This window comes from Gracilinanus agilis, chromosome 3 (assembly GCF_016433145.1).
Source record: "Gracilinanus agilis isolate LMUSP501 chromosome 3, AgileGrace, whole genome shotgun sequence".
NCBI classification, from domain to species: Eukaryota; Metazoa; Chordata; class Mammalia; order Didelphimorphia; family Didelphidae; genus Gracilinanus; species Gracilinanus agilis.
The window spans coordinates 310966145-310979387 of NC_058132.1; positions in this window are offsets into that span (position 1 = coordinate 310966145).

Here is a 13243-nt window from a genome sequence, read left to right on the forward strand (position 1 = left end):
TAATCATCCCCATTTTATAGATGAGGAAATCACAGTTCAGAGGCTATGACTGGACCAGTCATGAGTTGTAAATGACAGAAATGGGATTCAGATATAGGTCTCCTGACTTCAAATTAAGAGAGATGGATATGAAGTTTAAGAACATAGTTTGGGTTAATCCAGTCTTGGGGAGGGAGTGACATATTCTCTGTGTTTCTCTTTCCTTGTCTATTTAACAGGGTGTGGGGAAGGAGAGATATTATCTGTGTTTCACCGGCTGTTCCCCTTCTCCACCTCCCCCTTGACCTTCCTCTCACCTCCTTTGGTGTCATGACATTGAAGGAGGATGTTGTCAGTAATCAGTTTGAGCTCCTTGGACCACAGTCCTCGTAATCGCTCCAAGCCACAGGAGCAGTGCTGCCTGCATGGAATGACAATTCCTGATGGAACATCAAAATGATGTGTGGCTCGGTGCCGCCATGAGATTAGGTAGAGGCCCTACATTTGTTCAGGTGTATTGGCTCAAGCATTGGAAAGGAAGGTGGGGCAGAGGTGGAAGGGAGGTTAAGGGGGCATAAAAGTATAAGGGAAAATATAGCAATGTTATCTCCCCTTCCAATTCTGGTGAAATGGGGACAAACATTTGGTTAGAAATGTATTTATACGGAGTCAGTTCTGTTAAAAAAAAATCATGGCTCTAGAGCTGGAAGGGACATCTAAGACCATCTAGTTGTACCAGTAGCAAATTGGAGAGAAATGTTTGAACCTATTCCCTCTAAATCCATACCAGTGCTCTTCCCACCCCACCACATTGCCTCTCCTAGAAGCTGAGACCTAGAGAAGTCATGACTTGCTCAATACAACCCAATGAATGAATGGAAATAACATTAGAACCCAAGTCTCCTGACTCCTAATTCATGATGGAGGAAGGAAAAAAGACTGGCCACAGAGGCCTTCTTTTCCCCAGCCCCTTATGCGCTCTACTCTGAAGTCTCTTGTCCATTCAATATATATTTTATATGTGTCCAGTTATTTACATGTGGCCTTTTCTGTTAGTATATAAGGCTTCAAAGGCAGGGACTGCTTCTGTGATTGTGCTTCTCTTTGTATCTCCAGTGATTATTAGCACAGTGCCTAGTACCTAGCAAATGCTTAATAAATGCTTATTGATTGATTGATTGGTTAAGAGCAGAAGTGTCAAACACAGAGCACTCTCAGTGTGACCTAAACAATATTAAAATGTAGTTCTTATATAATTTTAATATGTTGATGTAGTAATAAAAAAAAGGGACATATAAACATATGTAGTTTTCTGAATCGGTGTGCCTCTGGCAAGGATCCTTATGTACAATTTAGTGGCCCCCATTTTTATTTGAGTTTAACACCACTAGATTAGAGCTTGACTATGCAGTCTGAGTTCCCTGGTTAAAATCTTGCCTGCCATTTACTATGCCCTACATGACCTTGGAGAAGTCACTTATCCTCCCTGGGCTTTAATTTCTTCAGTTGTAAAATGAAGCAGTTGGACTAGATGGCTTCTGAGGTATTTTCCAAGACTTTGTTTATGATTCTATGTGTGTGTGTAGGATGTATTATCAACAATTATGTATATTTATGTATATATAATGTTATATTCACATCCTGGGAAATGATGGATGCCACCCTTTGAATGACAGAGGAGGCAGTTGGAAGGCATAGAATGTTCCCAGATGCCGTGAGCCAGGGGCAAACGTTGGTTAGCTTGGCAGTATAAATTCCCCTGACAGCCACTTGAAGGGATCTTTGGTTTTGGTCTTTTGGATTTTTGATCCTTTAGGTCTTTAGGTCTCTGGATCTTCCTAGCTCTTTAGGTCTCTGGGTCCCTGGGTGGTGAAGGGAGGCTGAGAGGTCTATGAAGAAGAGGGTAGGAAAAATCTGAACATTTCCTCAAGGCTGTGAGAGCTAGTGCATCATAAAACACTGATAGTGAGAAAGCTGAGAGAATAACATCACCAACACAGCTGCATCAACAGCAGTTCCTATTCCCTGGTTTGGCTGTGGCCAGGCTGGGCCAGAGGGGTAGTAAAGAATAAAGCTCCAGCTTTTATTAGATCAATATAGCCTCCAGGCTTGATTGTCAACTAGTTATAGAAATTAGATTGACAGGGTCTCCAATCCCCAATCCTTATCCTGTTTATCCTTTCCCTGATTATAGATTACAGATAAAGAGAGTTTAACAAGTACCTTCCTGAGTGGTCTTTATATCACAACCCTTGGGGAGAGAGCTAACGCAGTCAGATACCAAAAGTGATCCAAGGCAAATCAAGAGCCCTATAATAATTTATCCAACCCCAGGTGGGACCTGAAAGGGTTACCCATCCACCTAACCTTTTGGGGTCCTCCCTGGGCAACTGTTAGAGAAAGGGGAAATTATAACAACCATCAAGGGTGATTGGGGTTGGTGTTCCTCCATCATCTGCAACTAGGGAGAATACATAGATATATTCATATCACTGTATACCTACATCTCCATAGGACCCCCTTTTTGTTATAACGATAGGTGCCCTCTGCTAGCCCCCTTCACCATCAAATATACCAGCAGAGAACAGGTCAGCTCTTGTAGAGTCTACCAAACTGGAAAAGGCTTTGAGGGCTTTTGTGTAAAGATATTTTATTGTACCAATTATGTATAATGACAATTTTTCACATAAGTTTTCTGAAGTTATAAGATCCAAGTTGTCTCGCTCTTTCCTCCCCCTTCCTGGAGATGATAAACAATTTGATGTTAGCATGCAAAACATTCCATCTTGGTCATTGTAGTAAGTGAATATTCATATATAAAACCAAAACACCAAAAATAAAATCACAAATAAACTAAAGTAAAACAATAGTATACTTTGATCTGCATGCCAACTCCAATTGTACTTTCTCTGGAAGTGGAGAGCATTTTTTATCATTAGTCCCTCAAAATTGTCCAGATCATTGTATTGCTGAGAATAGGTAAGCCTATCACAGTTGATCATCCTACAATATTGCTATTATTCTGTACAATGTTCTCCTGGTTCTACTTATTTCGCTCTACATCAGTTCATGTAGGTCTTTCCAGATCTTTCTGAAATCCTCCAGTTCATCATTCCTTATTTCATAATAGTATTCCATCACCACCATATACCACAATTTGTTCAGCTATTCCCCAATTGATGGACATCCCCTTAATTTCCAATACAAGCAAACAAGATGGTCTTTGCCTTCAAGGAGTCTGGACTCTACTGGGAGAAGACAACATAAAAAGGGAGGGGAGGGCCACAAAATCTGTAGATGCAGTCATCATGCAAGAGATGGAGGCCTTCTCTGGGCAAGACAAGGTGATGGTTTGCCCTAGAAGAGCACTGTATCCCAGGGATATGATGCACAGAAAGGGGACAACATGAGGAAGATGGCTAGAGCAGAGACAGCACGGTGAGGAAATAGCCAGGAAGGATTGGAGGATCATAGATTTAGAGCTGAAAGGAAACTTAGAAGTCATTAAGTCCCAAGTCCTTCATTTTACAGATTAGGAAACAGAGGCGTATAGCTAGCAAATGTCAGAGATGGGGTTTGAACTTAGATCTTCTTGACTCCAAGGCCAACTGTTACGCCATGTCAGTGAGCATATATATTTACAGAGGGAGTGGGAGAGTGCCAATAGACAAATAGATGGATAACATGGCCTCTGATCCCTCCTCCCCAAGTTGCTGGCACTTCCCCTACAAATCCTCAGGCATGTCTCAAACTAAAGGCAGTAGGCAAGCACAGAGTGAGGAGACTGGAATCTCCCAAGCTCCTTTGCTCTTGGCAACTCTTGCCAGGTGGGGCTGGTTTGGCTGGGGCACATGCATGCTGGCACAGGCCCTGATCTACTCATTAACACTCGTCACTCCAAAAATGACACAGGGATTGCTGGGAGAAGAGTACACACACGGTTGGGGTAGGGGACAGGGGTGTGGGAGAGTTATAGGCAATGGTATGGTGTGTATGGATCCTTTTACTGAAGATCCCTGGGTAAGCCCAGGGGCCCAGGAAAAGCAGAGAATGAGAAGGAGACAGACACAAACCATCCAAGTGAAAAACAACAAAATACTCAAAACCAAACCACTTCATGTGGCTGCCAGCTCTCGTTGCCAGAATAATCAATATTCATTGTCCTCCCCAGACAAATGTTCCTTCCCTACCTAACAGTCATTGTGCTTAATAGGACAACTGGTGATGAGTTATATCATCTGGACAGACAGAGGTTAAGAGGATATGTTCCCAAACATTGTTCTATCACAATGCTGAGCAACCCAGTGTAGTAAGTTCATGGGAATGAAGGTCAGAAGCTGGCTGGCTGACTGGAACCTGAGGCTCCCAACCATAATAGAAATAACCCTTTTCTGACACTCTTGTCAAACCTGGGTTCTTGTCCAGACCCTGCATTTACCTAATTCTTGAGCAAGTCCCTTCATCACCCTAATCCTTGGTTTCTCATCTGTAAAAGTGGAATAATAATTGCACCTACTTCATAGGTTTTTGTGAGGATCAAATGAGAGTATTTTGCAAGCCTTAAAGTGCTGTATAAACATGAGCTATTATTGTTATTTCCTCATTGGGAGAGACAGCATGGCACAGAGGATAGACAGTAGCCTTTGGTCCCAGCAAGACCCGGTTTCAAGTCCTTCATTTGACATAAGTTACAGAGAATGTGCCAACTTCCTTTGGTGGAGGTTCCTGTATCTACAAATTCCCTACACTTATGAAGTAACAAGCTCAGGCCCCATTCTTATATCTCATTTGCAAAATGAGATAATACTTGCCTTGCCTATCTCATAGGTCTTACTGAGATGATAGATGTGAAAGAGCTTTGAGCATGCCCTTTGACCCAGTGATACTGCTGCTAGCTCCAAACCCCAAAAAGATCAATGGAAGAGGAAAAGGACCTAAAGGTACATAAATATTTATAGCAGCTCTATTTGTGATGATGGCAAAGACCTGGAAACTTGAGAAGATACCCACCACCCGGGGAATGGATGAGTAAGTTGCAGTAGATGAATGGGATGGAGTACTATTGTGTTATAAGAAAGGGACTGGTTTCAGAAAAATTTGAAGACTTGCATAAGATGATGCAGAGTGAAGTGGACGAAACAATTTATACAACAACCAAAATGCTATAAAAACAAAAAACTTCAAAAGACTTAAGAACCCTGATCCATGAAATGGCCAACCATGATTCTAGAAGATCTATTAGGAAGAATGCTACCTGATAGAAAAGCAATGGACACACAAAGTGCAGATAGATGGAGACAGACACATATATGTATGTTTGTATTTGTGTGTATGTATGTACTTATGCATATATCATATATATTTAGACATAGCTAATGGGGAAATTTATTTTGTGTGACTACATTTTTTATGAGTTTTTCTTCTTTTTCAGTAGAGGAGGGACATGGGAAAGAAAGGAGGATTTTGAATAATTGAAGGAAAAAAGAAAGTTCTCTGAAAAGCAAAAGACATCATACTAATGTCAACTCTTATTAGAACTTCCTTTCAACTCTTGACACTTGTCCAGTTGGGCCACAGCCAGGTCATCTAAAAGAGGGTCAGAATGCTCATTGAGCAAGACAGATCTGAGAAGGATCCAAATCCTACTCATTCCTCAAGGAGTAACTCGTCTCATCTCTTTTAGGTCTCCTTTCCTAACCCCCTAAAATTATAATGATGACTCCTTCCTCTGAGTTCCCTAAATAAGTTTTTGTATTATTCCTTCTATTATAGTCATCAGAGTAAGGGCACTGGGACTCCAATCCCAGTGCTATAATTTACTCATCTGTATTGACTCTGAGGAACTCATTTTGTCCCTCCAGGTCTTATTTTCTGCCTCTGTAAAATGAAGGGGTTGTACTGAATGACCAATAAGGCCCTTTCTACTTCTAAATCCTATCTTAAGTAATATTATTCTCAAAGGTGTTTTTAATTTGCATCTCCCTCATCTCCCCAGTTAGTTTATAAACTTCTAGATGTTAAGGAAGATGCCTTATTTTCCTTGTGTAGCCCACAGCACCTAGCATAGACTTTGTACATAGTAGGTCTTCAGGAAATGCTGTTGAAGGAAAAATGCTGTAGAGAAGGGGATTGGGGAAACTCAACCAGAATGAACAATGGTTCCATTCAATTGAATGGATTTGGGATTAGTTCCAGGCTTTTATCTACCTCTAGTCATTGTTTCATTGAACTTTGTTGCAGTATAATACGTACCACCCTCTCAAGATATGGGATCATACAATTGAAGAATTTAGAGCTGGATAAGCTTAGAGAGCATTATTTAGTCCAATACTCTTATTTTATAGATGACAAACCTAAGGCTCAGAGAGGTGAATTCTTGCCCATGGTCACTGAGGTCAAAACAAGCAGAAATTATATTTAAATCCAAGTCCAGTGCCTTCAAATCCATTGCTTTTTCCATGCAGTGAATTCCTGCCCTAAAATATGATGAGTTGGTAATGCAATTCTTATATCTTCATTCAAGTAATGCAATTCTTATATCTCACATCCTTTATCTTCATTCTCCTATGACATCCAGGCCCTCATCACCACAGACTCTGCATTGTTGAGGCTCCTAACCAGTCTCTTGCCTCTAATCTCTTCCCTTTCTAACCTGTTCTCCAAAGCATTTGCCAGAAAAATCTAAAACACAATATAGACCCCTCTCTGTTCAAAAAAAATTTTAGGATCCTCCCTTTGCTAGATGACTAATGTAGAAAGTCCTCAGCCATCATCCAAGGTCCCCATCCTCCACAATGTACTTTTTTTTTTATTCTTATCTCCAAGTATTCCCCTTTATGCTCATCTTTTAGATAAACTAATCTTCTTATTGTCTCCTGAACTTTTCTTTCCTACTCCCACTCTTTCATGTTGAGAACAGTGAATTACAATAGCTTTTGAATTAATGGATGAATATTATTTCTATATATTAGAAAACAAGGGACCTTTCTCCCTAACCCCATCCTAGTGTCATCTAAATGCTATCTATTGTTCAATATAGAATTCAGATCTTGCCACTTCTTGCAACCTTTTCTGACCATCCCACACTAAATGGGTCTCTCCCTCCCAGAATTTCTGTAGCACCTATTTTCTATAAAAGTATATGGCAGTTATCAATGAATCTATGTGACATTGGTTCTATGTATTCTTAGTATGCTATAGTTCCATGACTGCAGGTGGGCATTCTATTTCACCCTTGTTATCTTATCTCCCCTAGGTCCTAGGCACTTAATAAATATTTGTTGAATTTTCACTTGACTTGAGCTGATACTTATATTCAAAATTCAGAGTTTTAGATTTTGAGTTAGAAATGACCTTGATGGCCATATAGTTCCAGGTCCTAATTTAACAGATGAGGAAAGCAAGTACCAGAAAGGTTAAGTGATGTCCAGGGATATAACTTTATTCTTATTTTCAGTTCCAAATTCTTACCTTCTATTTACCTCCTCCATCCACCGAGAAGGAAAGAAATACAATACTCATTATACATATGAGTTTGTTTACCAATTAGTCACCCCCCTCCCCCCCCAAAAAAAAGCACAACAAAAAAAAAAACAAGAAAAAGAGAAAAAATATGCTTCAATCTGTTCTGAACCCTCAGTTCTTTCTCTGGAAGTAGAGAGCATTTTTTGTCACGAATCCTCTGGAATTGTGGTTGATGATTGCATTGATTAGTCACTAAGTCTTTCACAGCTGATTTTCTTACACTATTGCTGTTACTGTGTACAATGTTCTTCTAGTTTTGCACATTTTACTTTGTATCAGTTTATAGAAGTTTTCCCAGATTTTTCTGAAACCATCCTGATTGACATTTCTTATAATACAATAGTATTACATTCATATATCACTACTTGTTCAGCTATTCTCCAATTGACAGATATCCCTTTAGTTGCTAATTCTTTGCTACCACAAAAAGAACTGCTAAAAAGATTTTTGTACATATGGGTCCTTTTCCTTTTATTTATTTTTTTAATCTCTTTGGAGTAGAGGCTTAGTAGTGGTTTTGCTGGGCTAAAGGATATGCAGAGTTTTATAGCCCTTTGGGCATAATTCCAAAATTATCTTCAAGATGGTTGGACTAGTTCACAACTCTACCAGCAGTTCAATAGAGTACTTCTTTTCCGTATCCCTTCTAGCATTTATCATTTTCCTTTTTTAGTTACCTTAGCTAATCCGATAGGTGTGAAGTGGTACCACAGAGTTATTTTAATTTGTGTTTCTCAAATTATTAGTGAGTTAGAGCATTTTTTTCACATGATTACTGATACTTTGATTTCCTCCTCTGAAAACTGCTCATATTTTTTGACTACTTTTCAATTGGGAAATGTCTCTTATTTGGTCCAGTTCCCTATATTTTTGAGCCATTATCAGAGAAAATTGCTGTAAACATTTTTTTCTAGTTTCCTGCTTTTTTCCCTTCTAATTTTGGCTACATTTGTTTTGTTCATGCAAACACATCTTAATCTTATGCAATCAAAATTATCCATTTTATCCCCTTTGTATCTCTATATCTTTTGTTTGGTCATGAACTCTTTCCCTATCCATAAATCTCTTCCATGTTCACCTAAATTATTTATATTACCCTTTATCTAAATCACATACTCATTTTGAGCTTATCTTGGTATAAGGTGTCTATGTCTAGTTTCTGCCAGATTACTTTCCAGTTTTTCCAGCTGTTTTTGTTAAATACTGAGTTCTTGCCCTGATAGCTGGGATCTTTGTTTTTGTTAACACAAGTTTATGATGCTCCTTTGCTTTCAGTGTAATGCCTAGCTGATCTGATCCATTGGTTAGTCACTCTCTTATCTTGTACCAAATTGTTTGATGATTACTACTTTGTAGTGTAATTTGAGATCTGGTATAGATAGACCTACTTCTTTTACTTTTTTCATTGATATTCTTGACCTAGTTCCTCTAGATGAATTTTGTTATTATTATAATAACTCTGTAGAGTTATTATATAGACATATAATAGCTCTATAGAGTAATTCTTTGTTGTTTTGATTGATATGGCACTGAGTAAATTAATTTAGGTACAATTGTCATTTTTATTACATTGGCTTAGTCAACTCACGAGCAATTAATATTTCTCAAATTGTTTAGATTGTCATTTTTTGTGTGAAAAATGTTTTGCAATTGTGTTCATATAGTTCCTTTGCGTGTGCTTTCTCAGGAAGGATTATTAGGATTTTATATATCATTTGCTATTATTTTCTATGGTACATGACATTTTTATTATATTGGTTTAGCCACTTCACAAGCAACTATTATTTGCTTGTTTAGATCATCATTTTTTGTCTGAAAAATGTTTTGTCATTGTGTTCTTATAGTTCCTATGTGTGTGTTTTGCTATGTAGACTCCCAGGATTTTATACTGTCTTTTAACATTTTATACTGTCTTTATAACTGTTTTTTAAATGAAATTTCTCTCTCTATTTCTCCCTGCTGTGTATTGCTAGTAAAATATAGAAATGCTAACGATTTGGGTGGGTTTATTTTGTTTTGACTAGTTTTTAATTATCTCTCAAAGGTTCTCTAAATATGCCATCATATCCTCTGCAAAAAAATGGCAGTTTTGTTTCATCATTTTTAATGCTTATTCCTTCGATTTCTTTTTCTTATCATTACTATTGCTAACATTTCTAGTATAATATTAAATGATAATAGTGATTGTAGACATCCTTTCTTCATCTTTGCTCTAAATGGGAAGGCCCCATTATAGATAAGATTTGCTTTTGGTTTTAGATAGATTTATTATTTGAAGAAAAGCTACATTTATTTCTATGTTTTGTAGGGTTTTTTTGTAAACCCTTGCCTTCTGTCTTAGAATCAATACTGTGTATTGGTTCTAAGGCAGAAGAGGTTTAAGGGCTGGGCAATGGGGATTAAGTGACTTGCTCAGGGTCACAGAGCTAGGAAGTCTCTGAGGTCACATTTGAACACAGGACCTCCTGTCTCTAGGCCTGGCTTTCAATCTACTGAGTCACCTACCTGCCCCCCATAGAGGTTTTTTTTAAAATAGGAATGGGTATTGTATTTTGTCAAAAGCCTTTTCTGCATCTGTTGAAATAATAATATGATTTTTGTTGTTGTTTTTGTTTTAATATGGTCAGTTATTTTTATGGTATTCCTAATATTGAACTAGCTCTACACTTCTAGTATAAATCCCATCTGGTTATACTGTATCATCTTTGTGATATATTGATATAATTTCCTTGCTAGTGTTTTATTTGAAATTTTTGCTTCAACCTTCATTAGGGAAATTCATCTAAAATTTTCTTTCTCCATTTTTGCTTTCCCTAGTTTATGTATAAAAACTATATCTGTGTCACAAAAGGAATTTGGTAGGACTCCTACCTACTTTTTCAAACACTTTGTATAGTATTGAAATTAATTGTTTCTTAAATGTTTGGTAGAATTCCCTTTTAAATCTGTCTAGTTCTAGTGATTTTTCCTTAGCTAGTGAAAAAAAAATTAAACAAATATTTTTTTTGTCTGTTTCCTTCTCATTGGGAAAAAAAAAACACCAAAGAAACAAAAGTTCTTGGAACAAATAGGCATAGTCAAGCAAAACAAATTCCCTCATTTGACATGATCAAAAAATACACTTTTTATTCTAAACCTTAAGTTTGGCACCTTTCTATAGCAGGAGGTAGGTAAAAAGCTTTATTAGTGGTCCTCTGGAATCATAATTGGTCATTGCATTGGTCAGAGATCTTACAGCCTTTTAAAGATGCTTATCTTTCAGAGGTTATTATTATATAAGAATAGCTGGCATTTATATAGCACCTTGATGTTTGCAAATTGTTTTACCTGTGTTATCTCACTTGATACTGACAATAACTTTGTTAGGTAGGTTCTATATTCTTATCCTATTCTTGAAAGTTGAGAAAGATGAGACTGAATGAGATTAAGTGACTTGCTGGGAGTCACATAGCTAATTTAAACACAAGTCTTCCTGATTCCAGGTCCAATATCCATTGTCACATTTTTCTCCTGGTTCTACTCAATTATACTCTGAATCAGTTCATATAATTTTTCCTAGTGTTCTCTGAAATTATCTATTTCAAAATGATATTCATATTCCATAATTTGTTAAGCCATTCCCCATCACCCTCTTAGTTTCTCATTCTTTGCAACCACACAAAGAGCTAATATAAATATTTTCATATATGTATGGTATACCTTAGTTCTTGTCATTAATTCATTCCAGAAGGAAGGTTGAGTACCAAAAAGGTTAAGTACCAAGTGAATATTTCCCATAAAGAATGTAAAATGAGTTAATCCATTCCAGTTGCCAAGAAAACCCAGATTTTATAAGGCATCACATTTATTAATAGAGTTATATTTTACAGAATAAACATTAATAATATATGGACATAAATAAAAAGAAAACAATTAAATTAAGTAATTTTAACTTAATTTTACCTTTATTGAGAGGAGTTCAAGAGTCCGATGGGGAGGAGAAATGTTATTGTTTGGAAGAGTAATCCCCTTCCATAATATCTGAGGGTAACTGCCCTTCTGGGGTTCTTTCTCTTTCTCCTTTCTGTCCCTTAGCACTCCTGAACCCTGCTTGAGATTCAGCAAGTGTAAACTTCACAAGACACCTATTCAATGATGTTTGTTTTTGTCTGCATTTTAAAATTCCTCTAAAGTGGGAAATGGTCTCTTCGTTTAACAAATTTACAATTATGCTTACACTCTTGCTTTATCAGGGTGATATTTTTCAACAAAGTTGTGTACTTTCACCCATTTTGCACACATTTCCTTAATTAATTAAGTGGGGACATCCTCTTTTGCCTCCTCCTCGCCCGAAGAAAATACTGCTGCTTGCTTTGAGGTTTCTTCAGCTCTTTAGTGTTGAGTGCTTCTTTACGCTCCTAAATTAACACATGATCCTTTGTTTCTGTTGGAGTGGGTCAGAGGGTATACCCAACTTAGCAATTTACTGAACGGAGTTCCAAATTGCTTACCAGAATGGCTGAATCAATTCACAACTGTTGGTAAGGATTAAAGTCAGGACACCAAGCCAGTTCTCTCAGATTCCCAGTTCAGTATGCTTTCCACTTTCTTGGGCTTTCTAGGCAAGCAGGTTTAATGGAAGAAATGGCCTTTGAAGAATGGAGGGATATAAGGGGAAAGAGGTCTGCTAGTTGAGTCTTGACTTTGATATCTTAGCATGGAAAGTGATGAGGTATGACTTCCACTTTCCAGCCTTGGGTTTTTATAAACAAAAATAATCTGTGTGTTTCTGATTTAGAAGTCATTTTGGGATTTTTTTATAACCACAAAGACTAACATAGTAGTTCAGAATCTGGCCCCTCTTCTTCTGGTTTTGGAGGCTAAGGACAGTCACAGTGTTGATTTTTCTGTAACCTTAGGATGAGCCAAAGTCAGGAAGCAGATTCAGTCTTTCAAAGATTTCAGAGTGTGTTGAAAGTACAGAACTGGGTGTGGGGTTTTAAAGGTAATTACTGGGGAGTGGCCTAAGACTTTATGACAAGAATACATTTCCTTCATGTCCTGTTGATACAACAGATCCACCTGTGGTTTAGGGAAAAGGAAGTTGCAGGTGGTTTAAATTTTGGGGGCTCGGATGTGTCTTGTTTGAATCAACTACCTACATCACAGACTTTCTGATAGTGTAGAAAAATGGGTCATGGCCTGAAATATGGGTGGGTAAGTAATTTATGATTATAGATGCTGGCTTTTATTCTGTTGGTCCAGATTTCAAAGTGCTATGAGATCTTGCTCCTGAGAATTTTTATTCTTTTTAGGACTAATCCTTCCTTCGTACCTTTGTTCCTTCATTCTTTCTTTCCTTAGTTGGTTCCTTCCTTCCTTCCCTAAGATCTTCCCTGTCTATTAGGGAAGAATTTATTGGCACTAAATACTGAGTCAAGTCACCCTTTTGTGCTGGGCCCATTAAGCAGAGTTTTATTACTGAATCATCAACAGGTTACAGTTTTAATTCCCTCTATGCCAGACAGCTTGATATGGTTGTAAAGAATGCAGTGCTCAATTCAGTGTCTGAAGGCCTGGGTTAAAATCCTAGTTTAGCCCTCCCTACTCTCTGTGTGACCTTTGGTGAGTCATTCAGGTCTTAGATTTAGAATTAGAAGAGATCTTGGAGGTGGTTTAATCCAGACTTTCAAACTTCCTTCCTTCCTTCCTTCCTTCCTTCCTTCCTTCCTTCCTTCCTTCCTTCCTTCCTTTCTTTCTT